This window comes from Mixophyes fleayi, chromosome 10, assembly GCF_038048845.1.
Source record: "Mixophyes fleayi isolate aMixFle1 chromosome 10, aMixFle1.hap1, whole genome shotgun sequence".
Lineage (NCBI taxonomy): Eukaryota > Metazoa > Chordata > Amphibia > Anura > Limnodynastidae > Mixophyes > Mixophyes fleayi.
This window is the reverse complement of record NC_134411.1, coordinates 46971974-46990140: the sequence shown is the minus strand read 5'-3', so window position 1 is coordinate 46990140 and position 18167 is coordinate 46971974. Positions and strand designations below refer to the sequence as shown.

At 35.4% G+C, this 18167-nt stretch overlaps 19 non-coding genes across 19 annotated transcripts; all 19 read left to right on the top strand.

The window, feature by feature from the left end:
* Positions 1-831: 831 nt before the first annotated feature.
* On the top strand, positions 832-913 carry TRNAS-CGA (transfer RNA serine (anticodon CGA)). The gene has a single exon. It is a non-coding gene; the product is annotated as a tRNA-Ser (tRNA).
* An 840-nt stretch (positions 914-1753) lies between these two features.
* Positions 1754-1835, top strand: TRNAS-UGA (transfer RNA serine (anticodon UGA)). Its single transcript has one exon. It is a non-coding gene; the product is annotated as a tRNA-Ser (tRNA).
* Positions 1836-2674: 839 nt separating this feature from the next.
* TRNAS-CGA (transfer RNA serine (anticodon CGA)) lies at positions 2675-2756 on the top strand. The gene has a single exon. It is a non-coding gene; the product is annotated as a tRNA-Ser (tRNA).
* Positions 2757-3596: 840 nt separating this feature from the next.
* On the top strand, positions 3597-3678 carry TRNAS-UGA (transfer RNA serine (anticodon UGA)). Its single transcript has one exon. It is a non-coding gene; the product is annotated as a tRNA-Ser (tRNA).
* An 840-nt stretch (positions 3679-4518) lies between these two features.
* TRNAS-CGA (transfer RNA serine (anticodon CGA)) lies at positions 4519-4600 on the top strand. The gene has a single exon. It is a non-coding gene; the product is annotated as a tRNA-Ser (tRNA).
* An 840-nt stretch (positions 4601-5440) lies between these two features.
* Positions 5441-5522, top strand: TRNAS-UGA (transfer RNA serine (anticodon UGA)). Its single transcript has one exon. It is a non-coding gene; the product is annotated as a tRNA-Ser (tRNA).
* Positions 5523-6362: 840 nt separating this feature from the next.
* Positions 6363-6444, top strand: TRNAS-CGA (transfer RNA serine (anticodon CGA)). The gene has a single exon. It is a non-coding gene; the product is annotated as a tRNA-Ser (tRNA).
* An 832-nt stretch (positions 6445-7276) lies between these two features.
* Positions 7277-7358, top strand: TRNAS-CGA (transfer RNA serine (anticodon CGA)). Its single transcript has one exon. It is a non-coding gene; the product is annotated as a tRNA-Ser (tRNA).
* An 840-nt stretch (positions 7359-8198) lies between these two features.
* On the top strand, positions 8199-8280 carry TRNAS-UGA (transfer RNA serine (anticodon UGA)). The gene has a single exon. It is a non-coding gene; the product is annotated as a tRNA-Ser (tRNA).
* Positions 8281-9121: 841 nt separating this feature from the next.
* Positions 9122-9203, top strand: TRNAS-UGA (transfer RNA serine (anticodon UGA)). Its single transcript has one exon. It is a non-coding gene; the product is annotated as a tRNA-Ser (tRNA).
* Positions 9204-10044: 841 nt separating this feature from the next.
* TRNAS-CGA (transfer RNA serine (anticodon CGA)) lies at positions 10045-10126 on the top strand. Its single transcript has one exon. It is a non-coding gene; the product is annotated as a tRNA-Ser (tRNA).
* Positions 10127-10966: 840 nt separating this feature from the next.
* Positions 10967-11048, top strand: TRNAS-UGA (transfer RNA serine (anticodon UGA)). The gene has a single exon. It is a non-coding gene; the product is annotated as a tRNA-Ser (tRNA).
* Positions 11049-11887: 839 nt separating this feature from the next.
* On the top strand, positions 11888-11969 carry TRNAS-CGA (transfer RNA serine (anticodon CGA)). The gene has a single exon. It is a non-coding gene; the product is annotated as a tRNA-Ser (tRNA).
* An 840-nt stretch (positions 11970-12809) lies between these two features.
* Positions 12810-12891, top strand: TRNAS-UGA (transfer RNA serine (anticodon UGA)). The gene has a single exon. It is a non-coding gene; the product is annotated as a tRNA-Ser (tRNA).
* An 840-nt stretch (positions 12892-13731) lies between these two features.
* TRNAS-CGA (transfer RNA serine (anticodon CGA)) lies at positions 13732-13813 on the top strand. Its single transcript has one exon. It is a non-coding gene; the product is annotated as a tRNA-Ser (tRNA).
* An 840-nt stretch (positions 13814-14653) lies between these two features.
* TRNAS-CGA (transfer RNA serine (anticodon CGA)) lies at positions 14654-14735 on the top strand. The gene has a single exon. It is a non-coding gene; the product is annotated as a tRNA-Ser (tRNA).
* An 840-nt stretch (positions 14736-15575) lies between these two features.
* Positions 15576-15657, top strand: TRNAS-UGA (transfer RNA serine (anticodon UGA)). The gene has a single exon. It is a non-coding gene; the product is annotated as a tRNA-Ser (tRNA).
* An 840-nt stretch (positions 15658-16497) lies between these two features.
* Positions 16498-16579, top strand: TRNAS-CGA (transfer RNA serine (anticodon CGA)). The gene has a single exon. It is a non-coding gene; the product is annotated as a tRNA-Ser (tRNA).
* Positions 16580-17419: 840 nt separating this feature from the next.
* Positions 17420-17501, top strand: TRNAS-UGA (transfer RNA serine (anticodon UGA)). The gene has a single exon. It is a non-coding gene; the product is annotated as a tRNA-Ser (tRNA).
* The last annotated feature ends 666 nt before the right edge of the window (positions 17502-18167 follow it).

Below are 18167 nucleotides of genomic sequence, written 5' to 3'. Positions count from 1 at the left end.
CAAGCTTACCCAAAACATGCAAAGTATCTAAAAAAAGGTGTTAAAGAAAGTATGTTATGTTTATAAATACAAATCACCAAGGCCACCTAGCCCAAATTGACCTGCAGAAAATTTAGTAATAAACTACTTATCAAAGAACAGAGGCTTTTTCCTGCGTTTTAAGAACAGTGCTTAAGAAAGATTATGTAGATTTCCTGGTGAAAAGTGCATGTTGATCCTTAGTATAATAATCATTTAATCATTTTCTGCGATCTAAGTTCAAATCCTCGCTGGGCCTTATGTGATAATTGCAAGAAACATAAAAAATAATTGAATCAATAATCAACATCAGCAAAAAGAAATGTACATCACTGAGACTATTCTAGTAACACAAACACGTTGTGAAATTCATTGAATTATAACATCCTTAATACAGTGAATTGCACCAACAATTGTGGAAGGCGGATAACAAACTTTACACCAGAAAACACCTACCAGTCACAATTGAATGAACAGTTTCAATGGTGATGATTCTGCATTGAGAGACCAAGGAAGATTGTAATTCATCTGTAATGACAGTCATTTGCTTACATGTCCATGAAAAGTGATATAGAGAACATGGACACTTGTGGTGTCAAGGTGTAATGATTAAAACTATTGATTCTAAATCAAGTGATCAAAGACCAAATGCCTTAGAAGTCTATATTTTCCTTAAAGCTAAGCTAGCTACTAAATTGCCCTCCATTAATTCAGCAGCTGACAAAATTAAATTACATCAGAAGCAGTCTGCCAATCGTGAACCAGAAAAAAAATATTTTTGAACTCCAGCTTGTAACAACCAACAAAAAGGTTGTAGTTGTGGCCGAGTGGTTAAGGCGATGGACTCGAAATCCATTGGGGTGTCCCCACGCAGGTTCAAATCCTGCCAGCTACGTGTTGCTTTTCAAGCTTACCCAAAACATGCACTGTATCTAAAAAAGGTGTTAAAGAAAGTATGTTATGTTTATGAATACAAATCACCAAGGCCACCTAGCCCAAATTGACCTGCAGAAAATTTAGTAATAAACTACTTATCAAAGAACAGAGGCTTTTTCCTGCATTTTAAGAACAGTGCTTAAGAAAGATTATGTAGATTTCTTGGTGAAAAGTGCATGTTGATCCTTAGTATAATAATCATTTAATCATTTTCTGCGATCTAAGTTCAAATCCTCGCTGGGCCTTATGTGATAATTGCAAGAAACATAAAAAATAATTGAATCAATAATCAACATCAGCAAAAAGAAATGTACATCACTGAGACTATTCTAGTAACACAAACACGTTGTGAAATTCATTGAATTATAACATCCTTAATACAGTGAATTGCACCAACAATTGTGGAAGGCAGATAACAAACTTTACACCAGAAAACACCTACCAGTCACAATTGAATGAACAGTTTCAATGGTGATGATTCTGCATTGAGAGACCAAGGAAGATTGTAATTCATCTGTAATGACAGTCATTTGCTTACATGTCCATGAAAAGTGATATAGAGAACATGGACACTTGTGGTGTCAAGGTGTAATGATTAAAACTATTGATTCTAAATCAAGTGATCAAAGACCAAATGCCTTAGAAGTCTATATTTTCCTTAAAGCTAAGCTAGCTACTAAATTGCCCTCCATTAATTCAGCAGCTGACAAAATTAAATTACATCAGAAGCAGACTGCCAATCGTGAACCAGAAAAAAAATATTTTTGAACTCCAGCTTGTAGCAACCAACAAAAAGGTTGTAGTTGTGGCCGAGTGGTTAAGGCGATGGACTTGAAATCCATTGGGGTGTCCCCGCGCAGGTTCAAATCCTGCCAGCTACGTGTTGCTTTTCAAGCTTACCCAAAACATGCACTGTATCTAAAAAAGGTGTTAAAGAAAGTATGTTATGTTTATGAATACAAATCACCAAGGCCACCTAGCCCAAATTGAATGCAGAAAATTTAGTAATAAACTACTTATCAAAGAACAGAGGCTTTTTCCTGTGTTTTAAGAACAGTGCTTAAGAAAGATTATGTAGATTTCCTGGTGAAAAGTGCATGTTGATCCTTAGTATAATAATCATTTAATCATTCTCTGCGATCTAAGTTCAAATCCTCGCTGGGCCTTATGTGATAATTGCAAGAAACATAAAAAATAATTGAATCAATAATCAACATCAGCAAAAAGAAATGTACATCACTGAGACTATTCTAGTAACACAAACACGTTGTGAAATTCATTGAATTATAACATCCTTAATACAGTGAATTGCACCAACAATTGTGGAAGGCGGATAACAAACTTTACACCAGAAAACACCTACCAGTCACAATTGAATGAACAGTTTCAATGGTGATGATTCTGCATTGAGAAACCAAGGAAGATTGTAATTCATCTGTAATGACAGTCATTTGCTTACATGTCCATGAAAAGTGATATAGAGAACATGGACACTTGTGGTGTCAAGGTGTAATGATTAAAACTATTGATTCTAAATCAAGTGATCAAAGACCAAATGCCTTAGAAGTCTATATTTTCCTTAAAGCTAAGCTAGCTACTAAATTGCCCTCCATTAATTCAGCAGCTGACAAAATTAAATTACATCAGAAGCAGTCTGCCAATCGTGAACCAGAAAAAAAATATTTTTGAACTCCAGCTTGTAACAACCAACAAAAAGGTTGTAGTTGTGGCCGAGTGGTTAAGGCGATGGACTCGAAATCCATTGGGGTGTCCCCGCGCAGGTTCAAATCCTGCCAGCTACGTGTTGCTTTTCAAGCTTACCCAAAACATGCACTGTATCTAAAAAAGGTGTTAAAGAAAGTATGTTATGTTTATGAATACAAATCACCAAGGCCACCTAGCCCAAATTGACCTGCAGAAAATTTAGTAATAAACTACTTATCAAAGAACAGAGGCTTTTTCCTGCATTTTAAGAACAGTGCTTAAGAAAGATTATGTAGATTTCTTGGTGAAAAGTGCATGTTGATCCTTAGTATAATAATCATTTAATCATTTTCTGCGATCTAAGTTCAAATCCTCGCTGGGCCTTATGTGATAATTGCAAGAAACATAAAAAATAATTGAATCAATAATCAACATCAGCAAAAAGAAATGTACATCACTGAGACTATTCTAGTAACACAAACACGTTGTGAAATTCATTGAATTATAACATCCTTAATACAGTGAATTGCACCAACAATTGTGGAAGGCAGATAACAAACTTTACACCAGAAAACACCTACCAGTCACAATTGAATGAACAGTTTCAATGGTGATGATTCTGCATTGAGAGACCAAGGAAGATTGTAATTCATCTGTAATGACAGTCATTTGCTTACATGTCCATGAAAAGTGATATAGAGAACATGGACACTTGTGGTGTCAAGGTGTAATGATTAAAACTATTGATTCTAAATCAAGTGATCAAAGACCAAATGCCTTAGAAGTCTATATTTTCCTTAAAGCTAAGCTAGCTACTAAATTGCCCTCCATTAATTCAGCAGCTGACAAAATTAAATTACATCAGAAGCAGACTGCCAATCGTGAACCAGAAAAAAAATATTTTTGAACTCCAGCTTGTAACAACCAACAAAAAGGTTGTAGTTGTGGCCGAGTGGTTAAGGCGATGGACTTGAAATCCATTGGGGTGTCCCCGCGCAGGTTCAAATCCTGCCAGCTACGTGTTGCTTTTCAAGCTTACCCAAAACATGCACTGTATCTAAAAAAGGTGTTAAAGAAAGTATGTTATGTTTATGAATACAAATCACCAAGGCCACCTAGCCCAAATTGACCTGCAGAAAATTTAGTAATAAACTACTTATCAAAGAACAGAGGCTTTTTCCTGTGTTTTAAAAACAGTGCTTAAGAAAGATTATGTAGATTTCCTGGTGAAAAGTGCATGTTGATCCTTAGTATAATAATCATTTAATCATTTTCTGCGATCTAAGTTCAAATCCTCGCTGGGCCTTATGTGATAATTGCAAGAAACATAAAAAATAATTGAATCAATAATCAACATCAGCAAAAAGAAATGTACATCACTGAGACTATTCTAGTAACACAAACACGTTGTGAAATTCATTGAATTATAACATCCTTAATACAGTGAATTGCACCAACAATTGTGCAAGGCGGATAACAAACTTTACACCAGAAAACACCTACCAGTCACAATTGAATGAACAGTTTCAATGGTGATGATTCTGCATTGAGAGACCAAGGAAGATTGTAATTCATCTGTAATGACAGTCATTTGCTTACATGTCCATGAAAAGTGATATAGAGAACATGGACACTTGTGGTGTCAAGGTGTAATGATTAAAACTATTGATTCTAAATCAAGTGATCAAAGACCAAATGCCTTAGAAGTCTATATTTTCCTTAAAGCTAAGCTAGCTACTAAATTGCCCTCCATTAATTCAGCAGCTGACAAAATTAAATTACATCAGAAGCAGTCTGCCAATCGTGAACCAGAAAAAAAATATTTTTGAACTCCAGCTTGTAACAACCAACAAAAAGGTTGTAGTTGTGGCCGAGTGGTTAAGGCGATGGACTCGAAATCCATTGGGGTGTCCCCGCGCAGGTTCAAATCCTGCCAGCTACGTGTTGCTTTTCAAGCTTACCCAAAACATGCACTGTATCTAAAAAAGGTGTTAAAGAAAGTATGTTATGTTTATGAATACAAATCACCAAGGCCACCTAGCCCAAATTGACCTGCAAAAAATTAAGTAATAAACTACTTATCAAAGAACAGAGGCTTTTTCCTGCATTTTAAGAACAGTGCTTAAGAAAGATTATGTAGATTTCTTGGTGAAAAGTGCATGTTGATCCTTAGTATAATAATCATTTAATCATTTTCTGCGATCTAAGTTCAAATCCTCGCTGGGCCTTATGTGATAATTGCAAGAAACATAAAAAATAATTGAATCAATAATCAACATCAGCAAAAAGAAATGTACATCACTGAGACTATTCTAGTAACACAAACACGTTGTGAAATTCATTGAATTATAACATCCTTAATACAGTGAATTGCACCAACAATTGTGGAAGGCAGATAACAAACTTTACACCAGAAAACACCTACCAGTCACAATTGAATGAACAGTTTCAATGGTGATGATTCTGCATTGAGAGACCAAGGAAGATTGTAATTCATCTGTAATGACAGTCATTTGCTTACATGTCCATGAAAAGTGATATAGAGAACATGGACACTTGTGGTGTCAAGGTGTAATGATTAAAACTATTGATTCTAAATCAAGTGATCAAAGACCAAATGCCTTAGAAGTCTATATTTTCCTTAAAGCTAAGCTAGCTACTAAATTGCCCTCCATTAATTCAGCAGCTGACAAAATTAAATTACATCAGAAGCAGACTGCCAATTGTGAACCAGAAAAAAAATATTTTTGAACTCCAGCTTGTAACAACCAACAAAAAGGTTGTAGTTGTGGCCGAGTGGTTAAGGCGATGGACTTGAAATCCATTGGGGTGTCCCCGCGCAGGTTCAAATCCTGCCAGCTACGTGTTGCTTTTCAAGCTTACCCAAAACATGCACTGTATCTAAAAAAGGTGTTAAAGAAAGTATGTTATGTTTATGAATACAAATCACCAAGGCCACCTAGCCCAAATTGACCTGCAGAAAATTTAGTAATAAACTACTTATCAAAGAACAGAGGCTTTTTCCTGTGTTTTAAAAACAGTGCTTAAGAAAGATTATGTAGATTTCCTGGTGAAAAGTGCATGTTGATCCTTAGTATAATAATCATTTAATCATTTTCTGCGATCTAAGTTCAAATCCTCGCTGGGCCTTATGTGATAATTGCAAGAAACATAAAAAATAATTGAATCAATAATCAACATCAGCAAAAAGAAATGTACATCACTGAGACTATTCTAGTAACACAAACACATTGTGAAATTCATTGAATTATAACATCCTTAATACAGTGAATTGCACCAACAATTGTGGAAGGCGGATAACAAACTTTACACCAGAAAACACCTACCAGTCACAATTGAATGAACAGTTTCAATGGTGATGATTCTGCATTGAGAGACCAAGGAAGATTGTAATTCATCTGTAATGACAGTCATTTGCTTACATGTCCATGAAAAGTGATATAGAGAACATGGACACTTGTGGTGTCAAGGTGTAATGATTAAAACTATTGATTCTAAATCAAGTGATCAAAGACCAAATGCCTTAGAAGTCTATATTTTCCTTAAAGCTAAGCTAGCTACTAAATTGCCCTCCATTAATTCAGCAGCTGACAAAATTAAATTACATCAGAAGCAGTCTGCCAATCGTGAACCAGAAAAAAAATATTTTTGAACTCCAGCTTGTAACAACCAACAAAAAGGTTGTAGTTGTGGCCGAGTGGTTAAGGCGATGGACTCGAAATCCATTGGGGTGTCCCCGCGCAGGTTCAAATCCTGCCAGCTACATGTTGCTTTTCAAGCTTACCCAAAACATGCACTGTATCTAAAAAAGGTGTTAAAGAAAGTATGTTATGTTTATGAATACAAATCACCAAGGCCACCTAGCCCAAATTGACCTGCAGAAAATTTAGTAATAAACTACTTATCAAAGAACAGAGGCTTTTTCCTGCATTTTAAGAACAGTGCTTAAGAAAGATTATGTAGATTTCCTGGTGAAAAGTGCATGTTGATCCTTAGTATAATAATCATTTTCTGCGATCTAAGTTCAAATCCTCGCTGGGCCTTATGTGATAATTGCAAGAAACATAAAAAATAATTGAATCAATAATCAACATCAGCAAAAAGAAATGTACATCACTGAGACTATTCTAGTAACACAAACACGTTGTGAAATTCATTGAATTATAACATCCTTAATACAGTGAATTGTACCAACAATTGTGGAAGGCGGATAACAAACTTTACACCAGAAAACACCTACCAGTCACAATTGAATGAACAGTTTCAATGGTGATGATTCTGCATTGAGAGACCAAGGAAGATTGTAATTCATCTGTAATGACAGTCATTTGCTTACATGTCCATGAAAAGTGATATAGAGAACATGGACACTTGTGGTGTCAAGGTGTAATGATTAAAACTATTGATTCTAAATCAAGTGATCAAAGACCAAATGCCTTAGAAGTCTATATTTTCCTTAAAGCTAAGCTAGCTACTAAATTGCCCTCCATTAATTCAGCAGCTGACAAAATTAAATTACATCAGAAGCAGTCTGCCAATCGTGAACCAGAAAAAAAATATTTTTGAACTCCAGCTTGTAACAACCAACAAAAAGGTTGTAGTTGTGGCCGAGTGGTTAAGGCGATGGACTCGAAATCTATTGGGGTGTCCCCGCGCAGGTTCAAATCCTGCCAGCTACGTGTTGCTTTTCAAGCTTACCCAAAACATGCACTGTATCTAAAAAAGGTGTTAAAGAAAGTATGTTATGTTTATGAATACAAATCACCAAGGCAACCTAGCCCAAATTGACCTGCAGAAAATTTAGTAATAAACTACTTATCAAAGAACAGAGGCTTTTTCCTGCATTTTAAGAACAGTGCTTAAGAAAGATTATGTAGATTTCCTGGTGAAAAGTGCATGTTGATCCTTAGTATAATAATCATTTAATCATTTTCTGCGATCTAAGTTCAAATCCTCGCTGGGCCTTATGTGATAATTGCAAGAAACATAAAAAATAATTGAATCAATAATCAACATCAGCAAAAAGAAATGTACATCACTGAGACTATTCTAGTAACACAAACACGTTGTGAAATTCATTGAATTATAACATCCTTAATACAGTGAATTGCACCAACAATTGTGGAAGGCGGATAACAAACTTTACACCAGAAAACACCTACCAGTCACAATTGAATGAACAGTTTCAATGGTGATGATTCTGCATTGAGAGACCAAGGAAGATTGTAATTCATCTGTAATGACAGTCATTTGCTTACATGTCCATGAAAAGTGATATAGAGAACATGGACACTTGTGGTGTCAAGGTGTAATGATTAAAACTATTGATTCTAAATCAAGTGATCAAAGACCAAATGCCTTAGAAGTCTATATTTTCCTTAAAGCTAAGCTAGCTACTAAATTGGCCTCCATTAATTCAGCAGCTGACAAAATTAAATTACATCAGAAGCAGTCTGCCAATCGTGAACCAGAAAAAAAATATTTTTGAACTCCAGCTTGTAACAACCAACAAAAAGGTTGTAGTTGTGGCCGAGTGGTTAAGGCGATGGACTTGAAATCCATTGGGGTGTCCACGCGCAGGTTCAAATCCTGCCAGCTACGTGTTGCTTTTCAAGCTTACCCAAAACATGCAAAGTATCTAAAAAAAGGTGTTAAAGAAAGTATGTTATGTTTATGAATACAAATCACCAAGGCCACCTAGCCCAAATTGACCTGCAGAAAATTTAGTAATAAACTACTTATCAAAGAACAGAGGCTTTTTCCTGCGTTTTAAGAACAGTGCTTAAGAAAGATTATGTAGATTTCCTGGTGAAAAGTGCATGTTGATCCTTAGTATAATAATCATTTAATCATTTTCTGCGATCTAAGTTCAAATCCTCGCTGGGCCTTATGTGATAATTGCAAGAAACATAAAAAATAATTGAATCAATAATCAACATCAGCAAAAAGAAATGTACATCACTGAGACTATTCTAGTAACACAAACACGTTGTGAAATTCATTGAATTATAACATCCTTAATACAGTGAATTGCACCAACAATTGTGGAAGGCGGATAACAAACTTTACACCAGAAAACACCTACCAGTCACAATTGAATGAACAGTTTCAATGGTGATGATTCTGCATTGAGAGACCAAGGAAGATTGTAATTCATCTGTAATGACAGTCATTTGCTTACATGTCCATGAAAAGTGATATAGAGAACATGGACACTTGTGGTGTCAAGGTGTAATGATTAAAACTATTGATTCTAAATCAAGTGATCAAAGACCAAATGCCTTAGAAGTCTATATTTTCCTTAAAGCTAAGCTAGCTACTAAATTGCCCTCCATTAATTCAGCAGCTGACAAAATTAAATTACATCAGAAGCAGTCTGCCAATCGTGAACCAGAAAAAAAATATTTTTGAACTCCAGCTTGTAACAACCAACAAAAAGGTTGTAGTTGTGGCCGAGTGGTTAAGGCGATGGAATTGAAATCCATTGGGGTGTCCACACGCAGGTTCAAATCCTGCCAGCTACATGTTGCTTTTCAAGCTTACCCAAAACATGCAAAGTATCTAAAAAAAGGTGTTAAAGAAAGTATGTTATGTTTATAAATACAAATCACCAAGGCCACCTAGCCCAAATTGACCTGCAGAAAATTTAGTAATAAACTACTTATCAAAGAACAGAGGCTTTTTCCTGCGTTTTAAGAACAGTGCTTAAGAAAGATTATGTAGATTTCCTGGTGAAAAGTGCATGTTGATCCTTAGTATAATAATCATTTAATCATTTTCTGCGATCTAAGTTCAAATCCTCGCTGGGCCTTATGTGATAATTGCAAGAAACATAAAAAATAATTGAATCAATAATCAACATCAGCAAAAAGAAATGTACATCACTGAGACTATTCTAGTAACACAAACACGTTGTGAAATTCATTGAATTATAACATCCTTAATACAGTGAATTGCACCAACAATTGTGGAAGGCGGATAACAAACTTTACACCAGAAAACACCTACCAGTCACAATTGAATGAACAGTTTCAATGGTGATGATTCTGCATTGAGAGACCAAGGAAGATTGTAATTCATCTGTAATGACAGTCATTTGCTTACATGTCCATGAAAAGTGATATAGAGAACATGGACACTTGTGGTGTCAAGGTGTAATGATTAAAACTATTGATTCTAAATCAAGTGATCAAAGACCAAATGCCTTAGAAGTCTATATTTTCCTTAAAGCTAAGCTAGCTACTAAATTGCCCTCCATTAATTCAGCAGCTGACAAAATTAAATTACATCAGAAGCAGTCTGCCAATCGTGAACCAGAAAAAAAATATTTTTGAACTCCAGCTTGTAACAACCAACAAAAAGGTTGTAGTTGTGGCCGAGTGGTTAAGGCGATGGACTCGAAATCCATTGGGGTGTCCCCACGCAGGTTCAAATCCTGCCAGCTACATGTTGCTTTTCAAGCTTACCCAAAACATGCACTGTATCTAAAAAAGGTGTTAAAGAAAGTATGTTATGTTTATGAATACAAATCACCAAGGCCACCTAGCCCAAATTGACCTGCGGAAAATTTAGTAATAAACTACTTATCAAAGAACAGAGGCTTTTTCCTGCATTTTAAGAACAGTGCTTAAGAAAGATTATGTAGATTTCTTGGTGAAAAGTGCATGTTGATCCTTAGTATAATAATCATTTAATCATTTTATGCGATCTAAGTTCAAATCCTCGCTGGGCCTTATGTGATAATTGCAAGAAACATAAAAAATAATTGAATCAATAATCAACATCAGCAAAAAGAAATGTACATCACTGAGACTATTCTAGTAACACAAACACGTTGTGAAATTCATTGAATTATAACATCCTTAATACAGTGAATTGCACCAACAATTGTGGAAGGCAGATAACAAACTTTACACCAGAAAACACCTACCAGTCACAATTGAATGAACAGTTTCAATGGTGATGATTCTGCATTGAGAGACCAAGGAAGATTGTAATTCATCTGTAATGACAGTCATTTGCTTACATGTCCATGAAAAGTGATATAGAGAACATGGACACTTGTGGTGTCAAGGTGTAATGATTAAAACTATTGATTCTAAATCAAGTGATCAAAGACCAAATGCCTTAGAAGTCTATATTTTCCTTAAAGCTAAGCTAGCTACTAAATTGCCCTCCATTAATTCAGCAGCTGACAAAATTAAATTACATCAGAAGCAGACTGCCAATCGTGAACCAGAAAAAAAATATTTTTGAACTCCAGCTTGTAGCAACCAACAAAAAGGTTGTAGTTGTGGCCGAGTGGTTAAGGCGATGGACTTGAAATCCATTGGGGTGTCCCCGCGCAGGTTCAAATCCTGCCAGCTACGTGTTGCTTTTCAAGCTTACCCAAAACATGCACTGTATCTAAAAAAGGTGTTAAAGAAAGTATGTTATGTTTATGAATACAAATCACCAAGGCCACCTAGCCCAAATTGAATGCAGAAAATTTAGTAATAAACTACTTATCAAAGAACAGAGGCTTTTTCCTGTGTTTTAAGAACAGTGCTTAAGAAAGATTATGTAGATTTCCTGGTGAAAAGTGCATGTTGATCCTTAGTATAATAATCATTTAATCATTCTCTGCGATCTAAGTTCAAATCCTCGCTGGGCCTTATGTGATAATTGCAAGAAACATAAAAAATAATTGAATCAATAATCAACATCAGCAAAAAGAAATGTACATCACTGAGACTATTCTAGTAACACAAACACGTTGTGAAATTCATTGAATTATAACATCCTTAATACAGTGAATTGCACCAACAATTGTGGAAGGCGGATAACAAACTTTACACCAGAAAACACCTACCAGTCACAATTGAATGAACAGTTTCAATGGTGATGATTCTGCATTGAGAGACCAAGGAAGATTGTAATTCATCTGTAATGACAGTCATTTGCTTACATGTCCATGAAAAGTGATATAGAGAACATGGACACTTGTGGTGTCAAGGTGTAATGATTAAAACTATTGATTCTAAATCAAGTGATCAAAGACCAAATGCCTTAGAAGTCTATATTTTCCTTAAAGCTAAGCTAGCTACTAAATTGCACTCCATTAATTCAGCAGCTGACAAAATTAAATTACATCAGAAGCAGTCTGCCAATCGTGAACCAGAAAAAAAATATTTTTGAACTCCAGCTTGTAACAACCAACAAAAAGGTTGTAGTTGTGGCCGAGTGGTTAAGGCAATGGACTCGAAATCCATTGGGGTGTCCCCGCGCAGGTTCAAATCCTGCCAGCTACGTGTTGCTTTTCAAGCTTACCCAAAACATGCACTGTATCTAAAAAAGGTGTTAAAGAAAGTATGTTATGTTTATGAATACAAATCACCAAGGCCACCTAGCCCAAATTGACCTGCAGAAAATTTAGTAATAAACTACTTATCAAAGAACAGAGGCTTTTTCCTGCATTTTAAGAACAGTGCTTAAGAAAGATTATGTAGATTTCTTGGTGAAAAGTGCATGTTGATCCTTAGTATAATAATCATTTAATCATTTTCTGCGATCTAAGTTCAAATCCTCGCTGGGCCTTATGTGATAATTGCAAGAAACATAAAAAATAATTGAATCAATAATCAACATCAGCAAAAAGAAATGTACATCACTGAGACTATTCTAGTAACACAAACACGTTGTGAAATTCATTGAATTATAACATCCTTAATACAGTGAATTGCACCAACAATTGTGGAAGGCAGATAACAAACTTTACACCAGAAAACACCTACCAGTCACAATTGAATGAACAGTTTCAATGGTGATGATTCTGCATTGAGAGACCAAGGAAGATTGTAATTCATCTGTAATGACAGTCATTTGCTTACATGTCCATGAAAAGTGATATAGAGAACATGGACACTTGTGGTGTCAAGGTGTAATGATTAAAACTATTGATTCTAAATCAAGTGATCAAAGACCAAATGCCTTAGAAGTCTATATTTTCCTTAAAGCTAAGCTAGCTACTAAATTGCCCTCCATTAATTCAGCAGCTGACAAAATTAAATTACATCAGAAGCAGACTGCCAATCGTGAACCAGAAAAAAAATATTTTTGAACTCCAGCTTGTAACAACCAACAAAAAGGTTGTAGTTGTGGCCGAGTGGTTAAGGCGATGGACTTGAAATCCATTGGGGTGTCCCCGCGCAGGTTCAAATCCTGCCAGCTACGTGTTGCTTTTCAAGCTTACCCAAAACATGCACTGTATCTAAAAAAGGTGTTAAAGAAAGTATGTTATGTTTATGAATACAAATCACCAAGGCCACCTAGCCCAAATTGACCTGCAGAAAATTTAGTAATAAACTACTTATCAAAGAACAGAGGCTTTTTCCTGTGTTTTAAAAACAGTGCTTAAGAAAGATTATGTAGATTTCCTGGTGAAAAGTGCATGTTGATCCTTAGTATAATAATCATTTAATCATTTTCTGCGATCTAAGTTCAAATCCTCGCTGGGCCTTATGTGATAATTGCAAGAAACATAAAAAATAATTGAATCAATAATCAACATCAGCAAAAAGAAATGTACATCACTGAGACTATTCTAGTAACACAAACACGTTGTGAAATTCATTGAATTATAACATCCTTAATACAGTGAATTGCACCAACAATTGTGCAAGGCGGATAACAAACTTTACACCAGAAAACACCTACCAGTCACAATTGAATGAACAGTTTCAATGGTGATGATTCTGCATTGAGAGACCAAGGAAGATTGTAATTCATCTGTAATGACAGTCATTTGCTTACATGTCCATGAAAAGTGATATAGAGAACATGGACACTTGTGGTGTCAAGGTGTAATGATTAAAACTATTGATTCTAAATCAAGTGATCAAAGACCAAATGCCTTAGAAGTCTATATTTTCCTTAAAGCTAAGCTAGCTACTAAATTGCCCTGCATTAATTCAGCAGCTGACAAAATTAAATTACATCAGAAGCAGTCTGCCAATCGTGAACCAGAAAAAAAATATTTTTGAACTCCAGCTTGTAACAACCAACAAAAAGGTTGTAGTTGTGGCCGAGTGGTTAAGGCGATGGACTCGAAATCCATTGGGGTGTCCCCGCGCAGGTTCAAATCCTGCCAGCTACGTGTTGCTTTTCAAGCTTACCCAAAACATGCACTGTATCTAAAAAAGGTGTTAAAGAAAGTATGTTATGTTTATGAATACAAATCACCAAGGCCACCTAGCCCAAATTGACCTGCAGAAAATTTAGTAATAAACTACTTATCAAAGAACAGAGGCTTTTTCCTGCATTTTAAGAACAGTGCTTAAGAAAGATTATGTAGATTTCTTGGTGAAAAGTGCATGTTGATCCTTAGTATAATAATCATTTAATCATTTTCTGCGATCTAAGTTCAAATCCTCGCTGGGCCTTATGTGATAATTGCAAGAAACATAAAAAATAATTGAATCAATAATCAACATCAGCAAAAAGAAATGTACATCACTGAGACTATTCTAGTAACACAAACACGTTGTGAAATTCATTGAATTATAACATCCTTAATACAGTGAATTGCACCAACAATTGTGGAAGGCGGATAACAAACTTTACACCAGAAAACACCTACCAGTCACAATTGAATGAACAGTTTCAATGGTGATGATTCTGCATTGAGAGACCAAGGAAGATTGTAATTCATCTGTAATGACAGTCATTTGCTTACATGTCCATGAAAAGTGATATAGAGAACATGGACACTTGTGGTGTCAAGGTGTAATGATTAAAACTATTGATTCTAAATCAAGTGATCAAAGACCAAATGCCTTAGAAGTCTATATTTTCCTTAAAGCTAAGCTAGCTACTAAATTGCCCTCCATTAATTCAGCAGCTGACAAAATTAAATTACATCAGAAGCAGTCTGCCAATCGTGAACCAGAAAAAAAATATTTTTGAACTCCAGCTTGTAACAACCAACAAAAAGGTTGTAGTTGTGGCCGAGTGGTTAAGGCGATGGACTCGAAATCCATTGGGGTGTCCCCGCGCAGGTTCAAATCCTGCCAGCTACGTGTTGCTTTTCAAGCTTACCCAAAACATGCACTGTATCTAAAAAAGGTGTTAAAGAAAGTATGTTATGTTTATGAATACAAATCACCAAGGCCACCTAGCCCAAATTGACCTGCAGAAAATTTAGTAATAAACTACTTATCAAAGAACAGAGGCTTTTTCCTGCATTTTAAGAACAGTGCTTAAGAAAGATTATGTAGATTTCTTGGTGAAAAGTGCATGTTGATCCTTAGTATAATAATCATTTAATCATTTTCTGCGATCTAAGTTCAAATCCTCGCTGGGCCTTATGTGATAATTGCAAGAAACATAAAAAATAATTGAATCAATAATCAACATCAGCAAAAAGAAATGTACATCACTGAGACTATTCTAGTAACACAAACACGTTGTGAAATTCATTGAATTATAACATCCTTAATACAGTGAATTGCACCAACAATTGTGGAAGGCAGATAACAAACTTTACACCAGAAAACACCTACCAGTCACAATTGAATGAATAGTTTCAATGGTGATGATTCTGCATTGAGAGACCAAGGAAGATTGTAATTCATCTGTAATGACAGTCATTTGCTTACATGTCCATGAAAAGTGATATAGAGAACATGGACACTTGTGGTGTCAAGGTGTAATGATTAAAACTATTGATTCTAAATCAAGTGATCAAAGACCAAATGCCTTAGAAGTCTATATTTTCCTTAAAGCTAAGCTAGCTACTAAATTGCCCTCCATTAATTCAGCAGCTGACAAAATTAAATTACATCAGAAGCAGACTGCCAATCGTGAACCAGAAAAAAAATATTTTTGAACTCCAGCTTGTAACAACCAACAAAAAGGTTGTAGTTGTGGCCGAGTGGTTAAGGCGATGGACTTGAAATCCATTGGGGTGTCCCCGCGCAGGTTCAAATCCTGCCAGCTACGTGTTGCTTTTCAAGCTTACCCAAAACATGCACTGTATCTAAAAAAGGTGTTAAAGAAAGTATGTTATGTTTATGAATACAAATCACCAAGGCCACCTAGCCCAAATTGACCTGCAGAAAATTTAGTAATAAACTACTTATCAAAGAACAGAGGCTTTTTCCTGTGTTTTAAGAACAGTGCTTAAGAAAGATTATGTAGATTTCCTGGTGAAAAGTGCATGTTGATCCTTAGTATAATAATCATTTAATCATTTTCTGCGATCTAAGTTCAAATCCTCGCTGGGCCTTATGTGATAATTGCAAGAAACATAAAAAATAATTGAATCAATAATCAACATCAGCAAAAAGAAATGTACATCACTGAGACTATTCTAGTAACACAAACACGTTGTGAAATTCATTGAATTATAACATCCTTAATACAGTGAATTGCACCAACAATTGTGGAAGGCGGATAACAAACTTTACACCAGAAAACACCTACCAGTCACAATTGAATGAACAGTTTCAATGGTGATGATTCTGCATTGAGAGACCAAGGAAGATTGTAATTCATCTGTAATGACAGTCATTTGCTTACATGTCCATGAAAAGTGATATAGAGAACATGGACACTTGTGGTGTCAAGGTGTAATGATTAAAACTATTGATTCTAAATCAAGTGATCAAAGACCAAATGCCTTAGAAGTCTATATTTTCCTTAAAGCTAAGCTAGCTACTAAATTGCCCTCCATTAATTCAGCAGCTGACAAAATTAAATTACATCAGAAGCAGTCTGCCAATCGTGAACCAGAAAAAAAATATTTTTGAACTCCAGCTTGTAACAACCAACAAAAAGGTTGTAGTTGTGGCCGAGTGGTTAAGGCGATGGACTCGAAATCCATTGGGGTGTCCCCGCGCAGGTTCAAATCCTGCCAGCTACGTGTTGCTTTTCAAGCTTACCCAAAACATGCACTGTATCTAAAAAAGGTGTTAAAGAAAGTATGTTATGTTTATGAATACAAATCACCAAGGCCACCTAGTCCAAATTGACCTGCAGAAAATTTAGTAATAAACTACTTATCAAAGAACAGAGGCTTTTTCCTGCATTTTAAGAACAGTGCTTAAGAAAGATTATGTAGATTTCTTGGTGAAAAGTGCATGTTGATCCTTAGTATAATAATCATTTAATCATTTTCTGCGATCTAAGTTCAAATCCTCGCTGGGCCTTATGTGATAATTGCAAGAAACATAAAAAATAATTGAATCAATAATCAACATCAGCAAAAAGAAATGTACATCACTGAGACTATTCTAGTAACACAAACACGTTGTGAAATTCATTGAATTATAACATCCTTAATACAGTGAATTGCACCAACAATTGTGGAAGGCGGATAACAAACTTTACACCAGAAAACACCTACCAGTCACAATTGAATGAACAGTTTCAATGGTGATGATTCTGCATTGAGAGACCAAGGAAGATTGTAATTCATCTGTAATGACAGTCATTTGCTTACATGTCCATGAAAAGTGATATAGAGAACATGGACACTTGTGGTGTCAAGGTGTAATGATTAAAACTATTGATTCTAAATCAAGTGATCAAAGACCAAATGCCTTAGAAGTCTATATTTTCCTTAAAGCTAAGCTAGCTACTAAATTGGCCTCCATTAATTCAGCAGCTGACAAAATTAAATTACATCAGAAGCAGACTGCCAATCGTGAACCAGAAAAAAAATATTTTTGAACTCCAGCTTGTAACAACCAACAAAAAGGTTATAGTTGTGGCCGAGTGGTTAAGGCGATGGACTTGAAATCCATTGGGGTGTCCCCGCGCAGGTTCAAATCCTGCCAGCTACATGTTGCTTTTCAAGCTTACCCAAAACATGCACTGTATCTAAAAAAGGTGTTAAAGAAAGTATGTTATGTTTATGAATACAAATCACCAAGGCCGCCTAGCCCAAATTGACCTGCAGAAAATTTAGTAATAAACTACTTATCAAAGAACAGAGGCTTTTTCCTGTGTTTTAAGAACAGTGCTTAAGAAAGATTATGTAGATTTCCTGGTGAAAAGTGCATGTTGATCCTTAGTATAATAATCATTTAATCATTTTCTGCGATCTAAGTTCAAATCCTCGCTGGGCCTTATGTGATAATTGCAAGAAACATAAAAAATAATTGAATCAATAATCAACATCAGCAAAAAGAAATGTACATCACTGAGACTATTCTAGTAACACAAACACGTTGTGAAATTCATTGAATTATAACATCCTTAATACAGTGAATTGCACCAACAATTGTGGAAGGCGGATAACAAACTTTACACCAGAAAACACCTACCAGTCACAATTGAATGAACAGTTTCAATGGTGATGATTCTGCATTGAGAGACCAAGGAAGATTGTAATTCATCTGTAATGACAGTCATTTGCTTACATGTCCATGAAAAGTGATATAGAGAACATGGACACTTGTGGTGTCAAGGTGTAATGATTAAAACTATTGATTCTAAATCAAGTGATC